At 43.4% G+C, this 18765-nt stretch overlaps 1 long non-coding RNA gene across 3 annotated transcripts; it reads left to right on the top strand.

Annotated features, from left to right (window-relative positions):
• The first annotated feature begins 5067 nt into the window (after positions 1-5067).
• LOC138818353 (uncharacterized) lies at positions 5068-17214 on the top strand. 3 transcript variants are annotated; one of them, XR_011369075.1, is made up of 6 exons: positions 5068-5135; positions 8873-8955; positions 12480-12596; positions 12990-13079; positions 13887-14167; positions 16556-17214. It is a non-coding gene; the product is annotated as an uncharacterized lncRNA (long non-coding RNA). The 3 variants fall into 3 exon arrangements; XR_011369073.1 differs by lacking the exon at positions 5068-5135 and having other exon boundaries at positions 8693-8955; XR_011369074.1 differs by lacking the exons at positions 5068-5135; positions 12990-13079; positions 13887-14167 and having other exon boundaries at positions 8693-8955.
• Positions 17215-18765: the final 1551 nt, after the last annotated feature.

Here is an 18765-nt window from a genome sequence, read left to right as displayed (position 1 = left end):
CAAGCCCTGAGTTCAAGCCCCACGACCTCCCCCCCCCCGAAAAAAAAAATAAAACTACCTGTTTCATAAAAATTTAGTGGCATTTTTATTTCAAAGTATACTTTAATGTTTTTGATCTTCAGTGTTTTTTTTTTTTTTTTTTTTTTTTTGCTAGTCCTAGAGCTTGAACTGAGGGCCGGGGTGTTGTATTCAAGGTTAGCAGCACTCTACCAGTTGAGCCATAGATTCATTTCTGGAGGTCAGAGTTTTATAGACTTGCCTGCTGGTCTGGCTTCAAATTGTGATCCTCAGCTCTCATCCTCTCAGCTTACTTAGTAACCAGGATTATAGGCAGGAGCCACTGGTGCCCAGCTATTATCAGTGTTCTTTTAAGTATACCATTTGCATTTGCAAAGTCAGTACCTCCCAAAAGCTTGGAGAGTAAAGTCATGGGTTGATGATGAATTTGCTTTGTAACACTTGACACAGGATTTAATACAAGTCGATTACAGCAGTCACATTTGCCTATTTTATGTGACTTTCAGCAAATTCCTTACATTTGTGTCCTTCTGAATTTGTAAAATAGGGATTTCATCTATCTTAGAACTTTAGGACACAGCTAAGGTGCTTTCATAAATAATTAATTAGACTAATGCTAAGTATGTGTTGAATGAAATGCCAGTAAGAACTGTATGGCTTTGAAAGGCTTGTTTTGGGAGCAATACTTGCTGGGATTTATAAATTAATAGTAACATTGCATATATTTTTTTCTAAGGCTGTTATTGTAGTGTTACTAAGTTTAGATAAGCTCAGTTTGAATTTTGCTGACTAGTTTTGCTAATTGAGAGAATGTCTTCGAACTCTCCAAACTCTTGAAAATTTAGTCATACTTTTCTGCTTTTATCTCTTATTAATGTTCAACTTTAGAAACTTAAAAAATACTATATAGTATATGTAGTGTATAGTATGCATATAATTTTTTTTAAATTTTTTATTGTGAAGATACTATACAGAGGGTTACAGTTACATGAGCAAGGGAGCGAGTACACTTCCTATTGAGCATTGCTACACCCTCCATTGTTTTCCCGCTAGCATCCCTCATCTCCCTAACTTCCCCGAGGTTCTTTTTTTTTTAATTGTGATTAAGTGATTACATAATTTCCCAAATTTCACAGTATTGTGGAATAATGATGCTCATTTAAAGTCACAAGTTCATTCTAACTTTCCTGGAGCAAATTGTCTATCGTGGTCTATAACATATAACGGTGTACACATATGCATATAATTTTTAATTACTGTAAATTTACAGAGATTTCATAGTTGTATTTTCATACATGCATATAATATACATTGTTGAAATTATGTTCATTTTTTTTGGGAGAGGGTTAGTTGTGGGAATTGAACTCTGGGCCTGGGCTCTGTCCCTTAGCTCTTCAACTCAAGGCTAGTGATCTGCCACTGGACCCACCGTGTTACTCCAATTTTTTGCTGATTTATTGGAGATTAGAGTCTCAATAGACTTTCTGGCCTGGGCTGGCTTTGAACTGTAATCCTCAGATCTCAGCCTCCTGAGTATCTAGGATTACAGGCATAGCCACTGGCACCCAGCTTGTCCTTTCTCCTGCTGCTGGTCGTCTTTCCCCATCATTCTACCTTTTACTGTCATAGCATCTATTTATTTATTGAGCCAAGCCTGGGCCTTCACTCAGGGCTTGGGCACTGTCTCTGATTTCTCTCTCTCTCTCTCTCTCTCTTTTTTTTTTTTTTTGCTCATGGCTTGTACTTTACCGTTTGAGCTGTAGTTCCACTTTGGAATTTTTGGCAGTTAAAAGTCTCATGATCCTCAGCTCTTACCCAACATGTTAGGATTACAGGTATGAATCACTCCTGCCTGACTTGTTATAAAATTTTAGTAAACATCCTTTTTAAGATTTGTTTCATATTTTGTGATTTTATAATAGGTAAATGAAGCAGCAAGTTAGAGTTGATAAGTTGAAAATGAAACGTTTTGTTTAGAAAATACTACTTAATAAAGATAAATGACTTGATCTTGATGTCCTTGTGTCTGATAGGCCTTCATATTTTGATTATGGCCCCTTTGGTTTGACTTAAAAGTTCTAAGTTTGGGCTGGGAAGATGGCTCAGTGGTAGAGTGCTTGCCTTGCATGCCTGCGGCCCTAGGTTCAATTCCCTAGTACCACATAAGCAAAAAGAAAAAAGCCGGAAGTGGCGCTATGGCTCAAGTGCAGCGCCCAGGCTCAGAGTTCAGGCCCTATGACTGGACCCAAAAAAAAAAAAAAGTTCTAAGTTTGTGGTGATTTTGTGTGGGCTTTCTTATGGGCATCCATACTGTTTAGTAAAAAGGTAAAATCTGAGACATAACTGCTTTTCTATATATTTGCAAAAGAACTTCAATCCACATAAGTTTACTGTTAGATTTGGAATTTACTGCTTAATTTTCTCATTGCTTTTAAAAAGCAAATAATAAAAGGAAAGTTCTACAATTTAACCACTAAAGAGAAAGAATAATATTTTTATATTTTAGAATTTCTAAACCTGTTGTGTTCTGATTTTTTTCCTCTGAACTTTCACAATTTTCCTTCCTTCATTCCTTCCTTTCTCTCTCCCTTTCCTCTCTCCCTCCCCTCTCTTCTTTCCTTCTTCCCTTTCCTCCCTTCTTTCCTCCCTTTAATCTCTTTCTCGAGCTGGTACCAGTACTTGAACTCAGGGCCTAGGCATTTTCCTTTAGTGTTTTTGTTTTTGGTGCAAGGCTGGTGCTCTTATATTTGAGCCACAGTTTCACTTCTGCCTTTTTGATAGTTAATTGTAGATAAGTGTTTCATGGCCTTTTCTGCTTGAGCTGGGTTCTAACCATGAACCTCAGATCTCAGCCTCCTGAATAGCTAAATTACAGGTGTGATCCATGGGTTCCTGGCTTCACAATTTTTTTGTATTTGCTATCAAAATGTAATTAGATTATGTCCTATTTCCATTTTGCATATAAAACACTTTTTGTAGGCCATTTGAAAATGGAACATTTCTAAGAGAAAACCATAGCCACAGCCACCATAAGGTGTTCCTTGGTAACTAGCAGTGCGGTCTCTAGGCTAATTTATGTACTATTCAGGAATCTTAGGGGATTGTATCCCCATGGAGAGTTATTTTGTTCATCAGCTTTGTTTTTGACTTATCAGTCTTGAGCATATTCTTTACCCCACCTATACTTCGAATTGATTGTGAAGATCAAACATTGAGCAGTATATTTACTGTTACAATATTTATTTTATTTTTTTGTGTGTGCTGATGCTGAATATTGAATTCAAGGTCTTATACTCTTGCTTGGCTTTTTCAGTGGCCTGGTGTGTGCTACTACTTGAGCTACATCTGCACTTCCAGGATTTTTCTCGTTAATCGGAGAGTCCCTTGGACTTTTCTGCCTGGCTGGCTTCAAATCAACATCAGACTGAGCCTCCTGAGTAGCTAGATTACAGGCATGAGCCACTGGTCCCAGACTCTTAAAATATTGCAGCCTCCTGGCTACTTAGGAGAACTGAGATCTGAGTATCTTGGTTTGAAGCCCAAAGAAAAGTGCTTGGGAATCCCAATTAACCATCAGAAAAGCAGATTGGAGTGTGTGACTCAAGTGATGGAACACCAGCTGTGAGCAGAAAAAAGACAGCAAGAGTATGAAGCCTTGCCTTGAGTTCAAGCCCTCACTATTGGCACAGAAAAAGTGCTCAAACAATAGATTGATAGGTCCATTTAGCAAAATGTATTAAATAATTACTGGCATGAAAATGTGTTCATATTTAATTAGAAGTATATAATGATGTTTAAATTAGGTACTTTCTGTTTTTTCACAGTACTAGAGTTTGAGCTTGAGCTTTGAGGCATTGAGCCTGGTTCGTTTGCTTGGCTGGTTCTCTACCACTTGAACCATGCTTCCAGATCATCTCTGCTGGTTATTCAGACTTGGTGATTTTTTTTCTCCCCAGCCTGGCTTTGTCCAGTTTGGGGGAGAAGTTTTTTTTTTTTTTTTTTTTTCGTTCGTGGGGCTTGAACTCTGGGCCTGAAAAGCCTGTTCAATTAAACTGAATGAGACCAGGTTCTGGTGATTCCTGCCTCTAATAGCCACATGAGGCTGAGATCTGAGAATTGAGGTTCTTAGCCAGTCTGGGCAGAAAAGTTCATGAGAATCCCATTTTCAGTAAACAGTGGAGCTATGCCTCAAGTGGTCTAAAGCTGTAGCATTGGGCACAAAAGTTCAGGGACAGTGCCCAGGCTCTGAGTTCAAGGCCCAGGATCTGTACCAAAAAAAAAGTTCATGTAAATGAGTTGGTGTTATGGATCTAGGAACTCATTACTGAATTAATAAAGTATATCAGATTGACATGTAGTTCTGTGGTTTAGTGCTTGACTTGTTTCTGTGAGACCTGGATGCAATCCTTAGTACTGTAAACGAAAAAAAAAAAACAGTAGTATTTGGAATAAAATATAGCCTACTTTATCCCTACCTCTAAACAGAAAACATTTATTGTTCTGCAAAGAAATGGAACCTAAAAATATTTTAGAAGCCAGGTGGCTGGTGTTTCACACCTATACTCCTAGCTATTCAGCCTGAGATATGAGGATCAAATTTCTAAGACAGCCTGGAAGAAAAGTCTGTGTGGATCTCTTGTGTTCCAAGCTGGAAGTGGAACTATGGCTATAGTAGAGTGACTGTAGCCTTAAGTAAAAAAGCTAAGCAATAGTGGGAGGCTCTGACTTCAAGCCCAAATATCTGTATACATACTTCCCCCAAAAAGACTTTTCCAACATTTGTTCTGCCAGTACTTAGAGCCTTCTCATGTGTTGGTAAGATTGTGTTCATTGAAATGAATTCATCAGACTTTATATCCTTGTCTTCCCTTTAATTTGTATTTTATGAAATGCATCATATAATAGTGTTATTTTAGTAATGCACTATGTATATATTTATTTGAGGTTGCATTGCACTTATTATCTTCTTCTGTTTTAGTGCTTTTTTAGGACCAAAGGATATATTTCCTTACTCAGAAAATAAGGAAAAGTATGGCAAACCAAATAAATAAAAAGGTTTCAATGAAGGCTTATGGGAGATAGATAACAATCCAAAAGTGAAATTTTCAAGTGTACAGGTGAGTCATTGGATACCCACTTAGTTTAGTATTATTTATTCAGTCTTGGAGGAAAAAATACCATCATAGCTAGAGGAAAATAAGATGGCATTTAAGACTCTTAGTAATTTTGGATTAAATTGTGTTCTTATTTATGGAATAAACTTTGACTTTTTATGTCTAGATGAACTACTGAAATTATTATACTGCTAATGAGACCTCAGAAAACTGAGAAATGCTTGGTTATTTACTCCTAAGAATAAAGTTTAATATATTAGATTTAAAGCCATATATACTGTCTTTTTTTTTCTTTCTTTATTTATTTTTTGTCAGTTGTGGGACTTGAACTCTGGGTCTGTGCACCATCCCTGAGCTCTTCAGCTTAACGCTAGAGCTCTACCACTTGAGCCACAGCACCACTTCCAGTTTTCTGGTAGTTAATTGGTGATAGAGTGTCAGGGACTTCCCTTGCCCAGGCTGGCTTTGAATCTCGATCCTCAGATCTCAGCCTCTTGAGTAGCTAGGATTACAGGCGTGAGCCACCAGTGCCTGGCTTCTACTATATTAGCTCTCAGACATTTCCATACATGCATACAAATCGTTGAAAATAAGTTTTATTCTATTTTCATACATGTGTAAAGTACTTAATTTGCCCTCTCCTTGGCCCTCTTCCCTCCTGCTAGTACCTGATCACCCAGAAGAGCCTATATTACTTTCCTATCATTCATTTTTTTAAGTGTGTATTACACAAAGGAATTTTGCCATGTTATTTCACATATATACATATATGCTATGTTCAGTTCAGGATATTTTTTTGGAGGGGTCAGTTGTGGGGCTTGAACTCTGGACTTGGGTGCTGTCTCTGCGCTCTTCAGCTCAAGGTGACAGACCAGGGGGTTGTGTGTGTGTGTGTGTGGTGTGTGGTGAGTGTGCGAGTGTGAGTGTGGGTGGTGGGTGGTATGTGTGAGCGTGAGTGGTGTGTGTGTGATGTGATTGAGTGTGTGTGTGGTGTGTGTGGTGTGATTGAGTGACTGAGCGTGTGTGGTGTGTGTGTGGTGTGGTATGAGTGTGAGCATGTGGTGTGAGTGTGGTGTATGTGGTGTGAGTGGTGTGATTGTGAGCAAGCATGTGTGGTGTGTGTGATTGAGTGTGAGTGTGGTGTGTGTGGTGTGATTAAGTGAGTGAGCATGTAGTGTGTGGTACTTTTGGTGTGTGGTGAGTGTGAGCGTGAGTGGTGTGGTATGACTGTGTGGTGTGAGTTTGGTATGACTGAGTGTGGTGTGAGTGCTGTAGGTGTGGTGTGGTGTGATCATGTGTGGTGTATGTGAGTGAGCATGTATGGTGTGTGTTGTGTGGTGTATGAGCATGTGTGGTGTGTGGGTGGTGTGATTTGAGTGAGCGTGTGTAGTGTGATTGTGAGTGTGAACATATGTGGTGTGAGTAAAATGGGTGGTATGATTGAGTGTTAGCATGTGTGGTGTGTGGTGTGAGTGGTGTATGGTGTGTGAGTGAGCGTGTGTGTGGTGTAATTGACTGTGAGCGTGTGGTGTGTGTGGTGTGATTGAATGAGCGTGTGTGGTGTGTGGTGTGTGGAGTGTGACCGTGTGTGGTGTGTGTGATTGTGTGTGTGGTGTTAGTGTGAGTCATTCCATTGTCCTAGGTGCTGGGTGTGAATGTTGCCTTATGCTCCCGGCCGCTCTTCCGTGGCTCTTCAGGGAGCAGAGCACAGAGCTTGTGGGTCACCTGCTGCTCTGCACGGGGCCGGGGTCGTAGGGTCGCTGGGTCACGGGGATCAGCGGGGCCAGCCGGGCTGAGGGTTGGCAGGCCCAGCCTGGCCTTGGCTCCCACCCTGACTGCACCCAACGCCCACCACTCCGTGGTCCCCGCGGTACTGGAGGCAGAGGTTGGAGGCTCTCAGTTGGAGGCAGTCTGGACCAACTTCACCCTCATCTCAGAGAGACTGGTGAGGAGGGCACCTGGCACAGCAGGGAGGCTGGGTGGGGCCCTGTGCCTGGTGGGGGAGCTGCCTGGCCAGGCTCTGGGCCCGCCGCCCCCCTGGACAGGGCAGCAGGTGCTGCTCCGCAGGTGGCCACTTGAGGGCGCTGTCTCCCCAGCCTGCAGAGCCGACAGAGGCCTTGTGCAGCCAGGATCCCATTAGTGGTGGAGGGGTGTCTGGTCCAGCGGGAGGGCGGCCCAGGTCAGGGGGTGACGGGCCAGCCGGGAGTGGGGAGGCCCACACGGTGGGGATGGAAGGGTGCGGTGGGAGCAGTGGGGGGTGTAGTGGGGGCGAGGTGTAGGGGGAGGTTCTGGGTGCAGCATGGGAGTTCTGCCCCTGATGACTTTCTTCTCTGCATAGCACCTGATGCCTGGCATTTCCTCAAATCATCTTCACAACACATAGGAGGTGGGCACCTCTGCAGCCCTATCTTTTTACACAAGAAGTTAAGTAATTCAGCATCAGGTAATCACGTGAACTGGCATTGACTTCAGGTCTGCCAGAGTTGGAGAACTTCGTCTCTTTGTTCCAAAGGAAATTGGACTATCTGTCTCCAGAATGTGGCTTTGCTCTGTTAAATGGCCCCAGGACTGGGAAGGTGGCTCAGTGGTAGAGCGCTTGCCTTGCATGCCTGAGGCCCTGGGTTCGATTCCTCAGCAACACATAAGCAAAAAGAAAAAAGCCGGAAGTGGCGCTGTGGCTCAAGTGATAGAGTGCTAGCCTTGAGCTGAAGGGCTGAGGGACAGCACCCAGGCCCAGAGTTCAGGCCCCATGACTGGACCCCCCCCAAAAAATCACCCCAATAAAGCTGTTGTCTTCACTTGAAAGGTTGGGGAATCAGGAGATACTTTAGGTGGGGCATAAAAGCCTGTGCAAACATAAAAGATCAACATTCTATTGTTGATATATATCATAGTAAGGACATTTTAAATGCAATGCAAACATAACACAGATTCCCTGCTGATGTTTCTAACTTAGTAATTTGTGAGTTCGACTTCTGAGCAGATCTTCATTGAGACACTTGAGTCATAGAGAAAAAAATAACACTTGGCTTTGGAGTTCATCAACTTGGAAATTTTTTTTATATTTTTTTATTGTGAAAATACTGTACAGAGGGGTTACAATTACATGGGCAAGATAATGAGTACATTTATTATCAAGCATTGTAGCCTCCTCCTTTGTTTCCCCTTCCCATCCCTTCACATCCCCCTTTCCCCCAATCCTCCCCTCCCCCTCCCCACCGAAGTTGTAAAGTTCGTTTTCGACATGACAACTTGTACTTCTCATTGTCGCAATGGGTCCACCTGTATCCTCGTTTAAATGACTTGTTTTTCCCTTTCCCCTCCACAAATTATACCGACATCAAATACAGTGAAAGTAGGGGTTATAAAATGGGGGAGGGACATAGAAAGCAACAAAGAAATAATCTTATAAATGCGTTAGAAACAATCGCATGAAAGAAAACATTTGAATACATATCTTAGGGTTTATTTCCCTAACATTACCTCATCTGACTTTTTCTGCTTGACTCAGACATATACTAGATATTGCAAATAAGGGGAACCATGGGAACTATGTTTCTTTGGGCTTGGCTTACTTCACTTAATATAATTTTCAACTTGGAAATTTTATTATTTTACTTTGTGAAGACAAGGCCTTACACACATGGAAATGAGAAACTAATTCGTAAGTGTACAATTAAACAGACACAGTTTGTATGCAAGTGTACACAGATGTATTAACTGAAGTATGGTATTTGCAGGGGAGAATTCGGATGGTAAAATTCCTCAGGAAAACAAACTCATAGTCCAATGAAATGAATACCAGGAAACTGGCACTTTAAAGGTATGAGTAGGTCAAGGGGAGGGAGGGTGGATGAATGAAGAGAGGAAGGCAACCATAATACTTAACATGTATCCTGTGAAACCAAGAATTGAGAACAGGGCTGGTTTTGGGAGAGTTGGGAGAGAATGATGAAGGGGTGGCATGATCAAGGTGCATTGTATTTATAAACTGATGTGTGCCACCACTGATAACAAAACCACAATATAAAAGGGGCAGCGAACACTGGGAGACATTGGCATAGGTGAGAATTACCTGCCTGACCACTGATAGAACCACACAGGCACTTCAATGGGGAAAGCCATTTCACAGAAATCATCTCAGGGAGACAGTGAATGTTTTGTCTTTATGAGGTATGCAATATTTGGATGTCATAGAAAGGAAGGATTCGAGGCACGAGCAGGGGTGGTGGGGGAGGAATATGCCCGGTCCCTTCCTGTGCTGGTGAGGTGCAGTGGGACAGTAGGGTTGCGGTGGAGCCGTGGGGAGAGGAGGCTAGAGGAGACCTTGAATGTCACATTGAGGATGGGTTTTGTGCTGCAGCAGCAGAGGACTGTCAGGAGCACAGAGGGAAGATTTCCTCGGTGGTGCTGTGGAGGCAGAGACAGGAACCATAATACTAATTAGGCATTCATTGCTAATACGCTCATAGGAGTGGTGGCCAAGAGTAGGATGTGAGAGATGTGGAAAGTCAGTATGAAAGCACAGCTGAGTTACTCAAAGACAAATTTCCAAGTGGGTAATGAGAAAAGGAGAAACTCTCTGACACAAAAATAGAACAAGGTGAAGGAATTTGGTGGGGGCGGGTGGTTAAGAAGGTGCCTATTTTGAGATAACAAACTTGCTTCTGGATGTAATGAGTTTTGATGTGCTGTTAGAATGTGACGTGTAGATGTCCACATATAAAATTGCCAAGTGCAGATATCTGAATTCTGATGATGTGAAGCCCTGGAGTGCCAACGTGAACCGTGAAACCAAGAGCTTCTGAAAAATTCAGGCCCCAAACGCTTTGAGATGTCAAACCTCAACCCGTCACTAAATTATTCACATTTGATTTTGTTCTCATAATGAACAGAGCAAAGAATTCGTTTTTTTCTCACAGATTTTTTTTGAAGTTGGCAAAAATAATGGATTTTAAAGAAGTCATCAATGATCACTGAACTTACTTGGTAGATTCTTTTTTTCTTTTTGGTGAGGAATGACTCACATACTAGAAAGTATAAAATCCAATGGCAAATATACACATGAGTCCCCCTATACGTACCACTCCCATCAGGAAATGGAACGCTTCCAGCACTCCAAAAAGTGCCTCATAAGTTAAGGTCTCTCCAAGATGCTACCTTCCAGAATGACTACCACTTTGAACAATATCCACTTAAGTTATTTTTATGCCTACAGCTCTGTATGAATTGAATCATACAATGATATATCACATACTATATATGATCCTGTATCTGTGGTAATATATATCTTTCTTTGGTTAAGATGCATTTTTCTAGTATAGTTCATGGAAACAAATCTGGAGACGTGGATGTAATTTACACTTATTGAGGAACCATGCCACCCTAGTACACTAGGCCATCGGCCGCACATAGGGACTTTGTCTGCATTGGTGTACACACACACACACACACACCACACAGACAGGCTGAAGCACACACACACACACACACACACACACACACACACACACACACACACACACACACACACACACACACACACCCCACACAGACATAGGCTGAAGGCCCCTAGATGAGGTCATGGCAGACTCAGGCACTGGTTATGGCCCAGGTTTTACCCTCTTTTCTCAAGAGTGGGGGGAAGACTCTTACAACTCTCATGTGATCGTCTTAGGTCAAATGAATATTTTTATTTTACCCCCACTCTTGGTGTAGGGACAGGAAAGTTGTTTAGCCTTTGCAAACTGATTTTTTTATCTAAGTGCTGAAAAGTTAGTTTGCTCTTATAATAGCATAAATAAACACTCTTGGAGCGAGAGCTCAGTTTTATTCTTCCCTCTTCAGCAAAGCATTAAAAACAAAATCACCTCCATTCTAAACACAGAAACCTAGAATTACAGGAAGGACATCTCATTTATTTAATAGTGGTAAGGAAAATACTTTATGGAACAAGGACCAAGGACCTTAGATAAGGGGACTAGAGCCACAGCTTCCTGCAGCTGTGCAATGAGTTACAGGCAGGGAGGGAGAGGTGGAAGCCTTGCAATTATGTGCACAGAAACACCTTTCAGTAATCCAGGAGCTCAGGGCTGCCCAGCATGCTTTGTATTAGAGGCTGGGGACACCATATTTCTTTGTATCCTTAGAGTTTCTGTTGCCTTCTGAAACTGATACAACACAAATTGTTTGTGTGTGCGTGTATGTATGAAAGAGGAAGCACTTTAGTTCAAATGAGCACTTAATATTCGTAATTTGATCTAATTTTAATAAATTATATATGGGAAATACTGAATGGGCCACAAAATATTTTATTATTACTATTTTTTAAAATAAAATGTTTTTCTCCATTTCTTCTGTCCCACCTTCAATTTTTTGTTGCTTTTTTTTCTTATGAGCAAGAATTATATCTGCTCATATTCTCAAAAATTTATCTGCTTTAAAATGTTGAGAACATCAGGTCTCCTGTCAGTAAGCAGACAGGAGAAGTTAGGGAGAAGAGCATTGTTTGGAAAAGAAAACTTAGTCATCCTGTCACCTGAATGCATATTTGTGTACTGCTTAGATATTGCTGCTCCAAGTGATTCTGAACAGCTATTCAAAGGGTGCATTGGTATGTGACATTTCAGAGGGAGATGAAGCTTCAGTCCACAAAAGGACATATATTAATTGGGGATTTTACTTTATTTTGGCACAGAGTTTTAAAAAAAAAATCACCTGGATGGATTTTAAGATATAGACAACGTTTCAGATCTGGTTTTGGAAGCCTGATTGAGAAAGTTCTTTCTCCCCAGCATTTAGGACAGCATGTTCTCTCTAAAGAAAGCTGTCTATTTTTCTTTTCTTTGATGGACCTTCAGTTTAGAACAGACACAAAGCTGGGAACACAACCCAAGGCAGAAAAAATTCACTCCTATGTACTGTTGGTCAGGTTGACTGTAGGACACAACCTCAAAGGTTATGGATCGGTGGTGGAGCCTTGTCCCTGCGTGAGCATGTTTTCTGGACTTTGGCTGGAGCTGAATTCCTGACTTCTGAAAGGAGGGATGGGTCTGGGTTTCTAGCGGGAACAGCCAATGGGAAGGAAGTAATATTCATTAAGAGTGTCTCAGGCAGGCCACACCAGTAAGGCATGCTGTTAACACACCCTCCTGCACACTGTTCGCCTGTGTTTGAAATCCTTCCAGGATACTGGGGTTACTTTTTTTTCCAACCAGGAAGAATACATGATTGGATTCTTCTTTTTATCCCTTCCTTCCTTCCTTCCTCGCTTCCCTCCCTCCCTCCCTCCCTCACCCATCTCCCCCTCCCCCTGCTGCCCTCCTCTGGAGCTCTTCTTTCCAGCAGGAGCTTGAGAATAAGATTATTATCCAATCAACTCAACAGCAGCCCATGTCAGTGTCCACATGTGCATCTGAGACGAGAAGAGATTCATTTGTGACCTGGAAACTGAAGTCTGCTTAGGTCTGTAAATATGAATAAAGCCCATTCTCCTTAATGATGAAGGTAATCTCCAGTAATTTAATTGTCTTTCTTAACTAGTGGGGATAACCCATTTCTCTCCACCCCCCCCTCCTCTCACACAAAAACTATGCTTCTCATAGAGTGATCTTTACAAACACAGGGGAAATATGTCTTTTGGTTAATTGCATTTGAAGGAGCTTCCCCCCCCCTTTTTTTCTTTTTTGTATGAGATACTCTTCTTTCTCCACCACAAATTATGTGTTTTTCTAATAAATATTGTGGTGAGCTGCTTGGGCTCTTATGGGCTAACTGTGGAAGTGGTTGGTGTGTGTGGGATGTACTCCTGGCTTGGGTTAGCTTTGGTGAAAGTTGCTGCTTTGTTTGCTGCTACAGATGAAAGGCAGTTTCTTTCTGTTGCCGTTGTTTGTGGAACTTTGGTGGACCTGGAGTGGATTGTGAGACCCCCCTGCCAGCCCATCCCCTGTGAGCACAGAGCCGTTGTCTCTTTCCATGTGTCATGTGCATTTTCCAAAACATTCAGCCGTGCCTCTAAGAAAGAAGTACAGCTTCTTAAGATGGCCTAGGAATGGAGCTGTTTTCTTTTCAATATGGTTTTGGAAAGAAATTATAGATGGAAGGTAGAAATCAAGTTGTACAGAAGGACTTAAGTGTAAGCCAGGAATGCAAAGATTAGACTCACTGGTTTAGTTAGGGCAAATAACTTCACTTTGAATTATTTTCTTCTTTTGAGTGAAAAAAAAAGTAGATCTGTGTTGAAAGCAGTGTCTGAGGAGACCAGCTTATAACACACAGCAATTGCAGAGACAAGTTAGGTGACACCAAGAACAAGTGTGTCTAGGCAGTCCCTTTAAAAATACCCCAACCGAGATTATGAAACCACACAGCTTCTTTGAGGAATAACGCATCCAGGGCTAAAGCAGTCTAATTTTATTCAAGGATTTGAAGAGTAAAAAGGGATTTGGTTCTTTAAAAAAAGGAAAAAAGAACAGCCGAGTGAGGATTATTGATCAGTGAGGGATTAAACATTTGCTGGAATACAAAGCATCAGGAATTATCAACATGGACATCACAGTGGCCGGCCATTCAGCACTTGGAAATGCAAACAGCCCAGTTTCCCACTGATCCAATGGCAGCAGCCTGGAGCTCTTGATTCCCTGTGTGTCTACCTTTGTACTCCCTGCCCCTGGACAGGGATGAGGAGATGGGTTAGGGGTGAAAGGAAACTAATCTTGCTCTTTTAACTTCTGTCTGTCTGTCCCTCTTGAGCAGGCCAAGCAGAGACCAGAGAGGGAAAGCACTGGGGAGCCTAGGAGAGGTCCTGAGGTCCAGAGAGGATCAGGAGATCTATCGGGAAACCTCAACTACCACTTCCTCCTGTTGCCAGGGCTGTGGTCCTGTCTGCTTGCCGGCCCGCACCTGCCTCTGTGGTTCACAAGGAAAAGGCACTTGGCACTTGTACAGCCGGCCCGAGGGAGTAGTGCTGAGGCCATCCCGCCCTTTCTGGTTTTGTCTTTTTCTTCCCCCGTCAGGTGCCACTGGCTTTGAACCATGTAATTGCATCAATAAGCCATCTCTGGGATGAGCGGTGTGTGTGTGTGTGTGTGTGTGTGTGTGTGTGTGTGTGTGTGTGTGTGTGTGTGTGTGTGTGTGTGTGTGTGTGTGTGTGTGGGTGGGTGGGTCTCTGTGTGTGTGTGTGTGTGTGTGTGTCTGTGTGTGTCTGTGTGTGTCTGTGTGTGTGTTCTACTGGCAGCCTGGCTCTGCCACCCTGCCTCCTGGAAGGGTTTGCAGGACTGAGGACATTGGTTTGGATCCTGAGGCTGATTTTTATCACCTCTGCATAAGGCTTAGCCTGTGAGGAGGGAAAGTGAGAGGGAGGGAAGAGGAAGTCTGACTTTGCACTTTCAAGAGCATGTGTGATTTTCCAGGATGTACATAATATACATTGAAGCATCTGTGTTGTGGGCTCCCAGAGATTTGCCTGTTCTCAGTGCCGATTCTTTGTGCACCCTGCATACATCCCACCTTTTGGACTGGGGGAGGCAGTGGAGGATGTTGTATAACAGGACCAGTGTCCTGACCCACGTGCTGACTGGGTTAAAACAGGTGCACAGATACTTCAAGCTCCAGCCCACGTCTCTACCTACCCCTGGGCAGGAAGAGCCTAGGGTCACCGTCTGCCTCTTGGAGACTCAGTTTCCCCATCCACTGGGAAGTTTTTGATAAAGGCCTTTATTTTGGGTGCCACATTCTCATGCTGAGTCTCCTATTGCCTTCTGTTGTCAACTTGAGGAGCCTTTGAAACTTTGGGGGAGACGTTCCCATCTTTTTCTTCCTTCTTCTTTTCCATACATTGGACTGTGTTGCTATTTTCAGGCCACAAGTGATGAGACTGAAATGTAAGTGTCTTGATGTGCCAGGTGGGGACATCAGGCCACCTGGCTCAAAACCTGGAATTCTAGGACATGTTAACTGTCTGAACCACAGAGGTAGAGAGAGCACACACAGGGCCACACTCCCTGACCCGTGAATGTCACAGATGTGGCCGGGCCAGGCCTTGAGACCATGTCAACCCTGGTCCAGAGGAGAAAGGACACACTCCACCCACAGCTCTTTTTAGGGAGCTGGGATTGAGTTCCATCTGTAGAATCGCAAAGTGTTTCTGGGTTCGGAGCCACTCTTTCTCAGACGTCAAGTAAACACACACAAGGTTGCAATGAGGGTTATGCAAGCCTGTATGCTGGGGTTTGACTCAGGACAAGCCCTAAAATGAGCACATTTTGCTCATTTTTGCTGTTCAAAATTTTGGTGATCCTAGGGTTTAAACTCAGAGCCTTGCACTTGTTATACAGATGCTTTGCCACTTGAACCTTGCTTCTAGGTTCCTTTGCTTTCTGCCAATGTTGTATGACTGTGTCTGAATCCACCTCCTCTAGGTTCACCGGTGATGTGGGACTCCCGGGCCCATGTCACCGCACTGTTTTTCTCCCCCAGAAACAGTGTCTTGTGGACCTTTCTGCCCGGTCTGTCCTAGAACCTTGATCCTTCTAATGTCAGCCTGCTAAGTAGCTGAGATGATAGGTGCCAGCCACCAGCATGTAGCTGAGGATGTATTGTCCCTCTGTGATCCTACTGAGCCCAAACCTTAGATGCACCCAGTGATTGTGTTGGCGAATTGACATCATCGGATGAGCAGCATATATGGCTTATTTATTGACAGTCGAGGTCCAAGCCCTGACTAGGCCCAAAGCCTTAGCCTCACTCTTGGTCCATGGAGATGGAAGACTATCCAGGCAGATGTGTCTCAAAACAGCAATGCTGCTGAGTTTGGTGTGTGTGGTTGTTTGGGGTGTGTGTGGTTGGGGTATGTGTGGTTGTTTGGGGTGTGTGTAGTTGTTTGGGAAGTGTGTGGTTTGGGATGTGTGTGGTTGTTTGGGGTGTGTGTGGTTGTTTGGGATGTGTGTAGTTGTTTGGGATGTGTGTGGTTGTTTGGGATGTTTATGATTGTTTGGGGTGTGTGTGTGTGGTTGTTTGGTGTGTGTGTGTGGTTGTTTGCGGGAGTGTGGTTTGGTTTCCTGCTCATCAGCCTTGGTGGGTGCCATCTTCTCCCCTCCCCATAGGATGCTCTCTGCTCACAGTGGTGTGACCTGTACCCCTCTCTATTCTCAGTGTTTAACCTGTACCTCCTCTCTGCTCTTGGTATGACTCTATCCCCTCTCTGCTCTTGGTAGTGTGACTTGTATCCCTTCTCTGTTTTTGGTGTGACCTGTACCCCCTCTCTGCTCTTGGTGTGACCTGTACCCCAGGGCTAATTTAGGACATTGGGATTTAGAATGCAGTTGGAGATGGGAAGGAGAGGGGACTGGAGAGGGAGGCTGGGAGAAGAGTTCTGGTCCCACACCTGCTCGCTGCTCCTCAGGACACCTCTGTGCACTCCACAGGGCCACTGTGAAGCCTGATGGGGAGGAGCTCTATTCTGGCTGTCCAGGGCCCCGCGGAAGGAAAAGCAAGGGAGGAACGCGCTTGAAAATAACATCGTGACTGTTCATGGGGTAGAGTTCTGCTTTTGCCAGCTTCATTTTTAATGAAAGGATGGAAATGTCCAGAGGCAGGGTGGTGACTAATGGAGTTGCATTGTCCTCTTCTTATTGGAGTTTCAACAGCAGGGCATCCAAGCTCACTCTCTGAGACTGCATTCACGCCAATGTGCAATATGAAATGGAGTTCCTTCCGCATTCACCTCTCTCTAGTCCTAGGCCTGGAGCAGCAACTTAGTCTTCACCTGGTCTGATTTGATGGAATGATTCTCCAGCGCCCACTCCTTTTCTTATGTTGACAGTGGTAGTGGTGGGGGGGAACACAAATTTACATGACAAAGGACATAGTTCACCTTTTTCACCTGGGAAGTACTTGTGTTTGTTTTCTGGGTAGATAAACTACATTTAAATGGCATGATGGATTAAATAAAGTGTTATCTTTATTTCCTTACCATTGTTAAGGACTAAGTACTTCTGGGTTTTCTTTTTCTTTTTTCTTTTTTACTATCTGGCAGCAAAAATGCCAGCTCAAGTAGAAGTGTGGTTCAAGTGGTAAAATGCCAGCTTTGGAAGAAAACACTAAGGAAGAGCATGAGGCCACCAGATTGAAGTCTAGGCTTCCAGTCCCAGAGGCAGGCTGTGAGTCACAGCCCATTGGGGTCACCCAGCCCAGCACTGCGTAACAGACAGTGAAAGGGTCAGGACATGACTGCCATCATTTTGTTTTTCTTTGCATGCTAGGCTTTGAAGTCAGGGCCATGCCCTTACTAGACAGAAGTTATATCATCTGAGCAATGCCTCCGGCCCTTTTTGCTTTATTTATTTTTCAAATACGGCTTCCAGGCTGACCCATCAGCACCTCTCATGCATACTTGGATCATTAATGTCAGCTGCCCATGGCACTCATTCTCCCTCCCCCCCCCAACTCCTTGGAGTCCTGCTGGAGGCTCACGGCAGACACATCCTCATGACTGCTGTAAATGGAAGGGACCCTGGTCATCAGCAAATGGCAGTGTGAGGCCAAGCAAGGTCAGAACTGGTCAGGAATCAGGACTGGTAATGACTCTGTGCTTAGGGGCAGGCATAGCTCCTGATGAGTGGGTGGAGGACTGGACTATGTAGCTTCAGTCTATCTGTTTTCAGGCAGTGACTATCATAGACACATTTGGATTTTGTGAGGTTTTTGAGCAGTGAGGATGGAAATCAGCTTGAGGCACAGCTGTGGACAGGTTGGTTGGTCCGTCCCATGTGCCTGGGACACCTTAGCTTGCTTTGGCACCTAGGTAACAAGTTGCCCTTATGACGTAAGTTTATGATTTTCTCAAGTAGAGACTATATAAAACTCCACGAAGGCACAAGGCTTGACTTGTTCTGGCCACAACTAGTTCCTCCTATTGTCTCCAGACAGAGCAGCAGCTCCACAAATAAGGGATTGGAGGGGGGCATGGGGAACGAGAAGGAAGGGGTGGCGTCGCCCAGGAAGCATTGTACTTGTAACCTGACTTCTGGAATTGTTACCCTGGGTGCAACCCCATCAAAATACTAATAAAAAGTCATGTTTTCTTATTTGTTATGAACAAATAAGAAAAATAATTTTAAACAACCACACTCTATAACCCATAGATAATTACTTCTATTTTTGTTTTTAAGAAACAATCATTGTTGGAGAGTTTTCTTTGAAATACAAAAACTCTTCTTGGAAGCTTATCTGTGTATTAGACAACAGAGCCCCTAAGTTTGAGTTTGCAAAGACTTGGAAATGGAGACTTTCAGGATGATTGCACTCCTCCCGCGCAGTGTGTTTCCATACCCATGCATTCCCACAAAAATTTCCTCCAGTCATTTTTGGCACTCTAATCTTTGCTACCTAGTTTAGAAAACAAAAGTTGGGGAAAGTCATGTGAAGTGAAAGTTGTGCTTTTCTGTATATGGTTAAAGAAATCTTCCTTTGGGAACTGCCTACATTTCTTTGCTGTTTTCGGCAAGTTCTCCTGGCTCTTGCTGCTCTCTTTCTTCCTTAGAGGATTCTGTAAGGTCTATCCATCATCCAGTTACCAAAATGCACCTCACTGGAGAAGGAAAAATAGTTGGCGTAGCTGAGTGTTTGAAAGGAA

The sequence above is a fragment of the Dipodomys merriami genome, unplaced genomic scaffold, assembly GCF_024711535.1.
Source record: "Dipodomys merriami isolate MVZ:Mamm:240054 unplaced genomic scaffold, mDipMer1.0.p SCAF_74, whole genome shotgun sequence".
Classification (NCBI taxonomy): domain Eukaryota; kingdom Metazoa; phylum Chordata; class Mammalia; order Rodentia; family Heteromyidae; genus Dipodomys; species Dipodomys merriami.
This window is presented reverse-complemented; position numbering and strand designations above follow the sequence as displayed.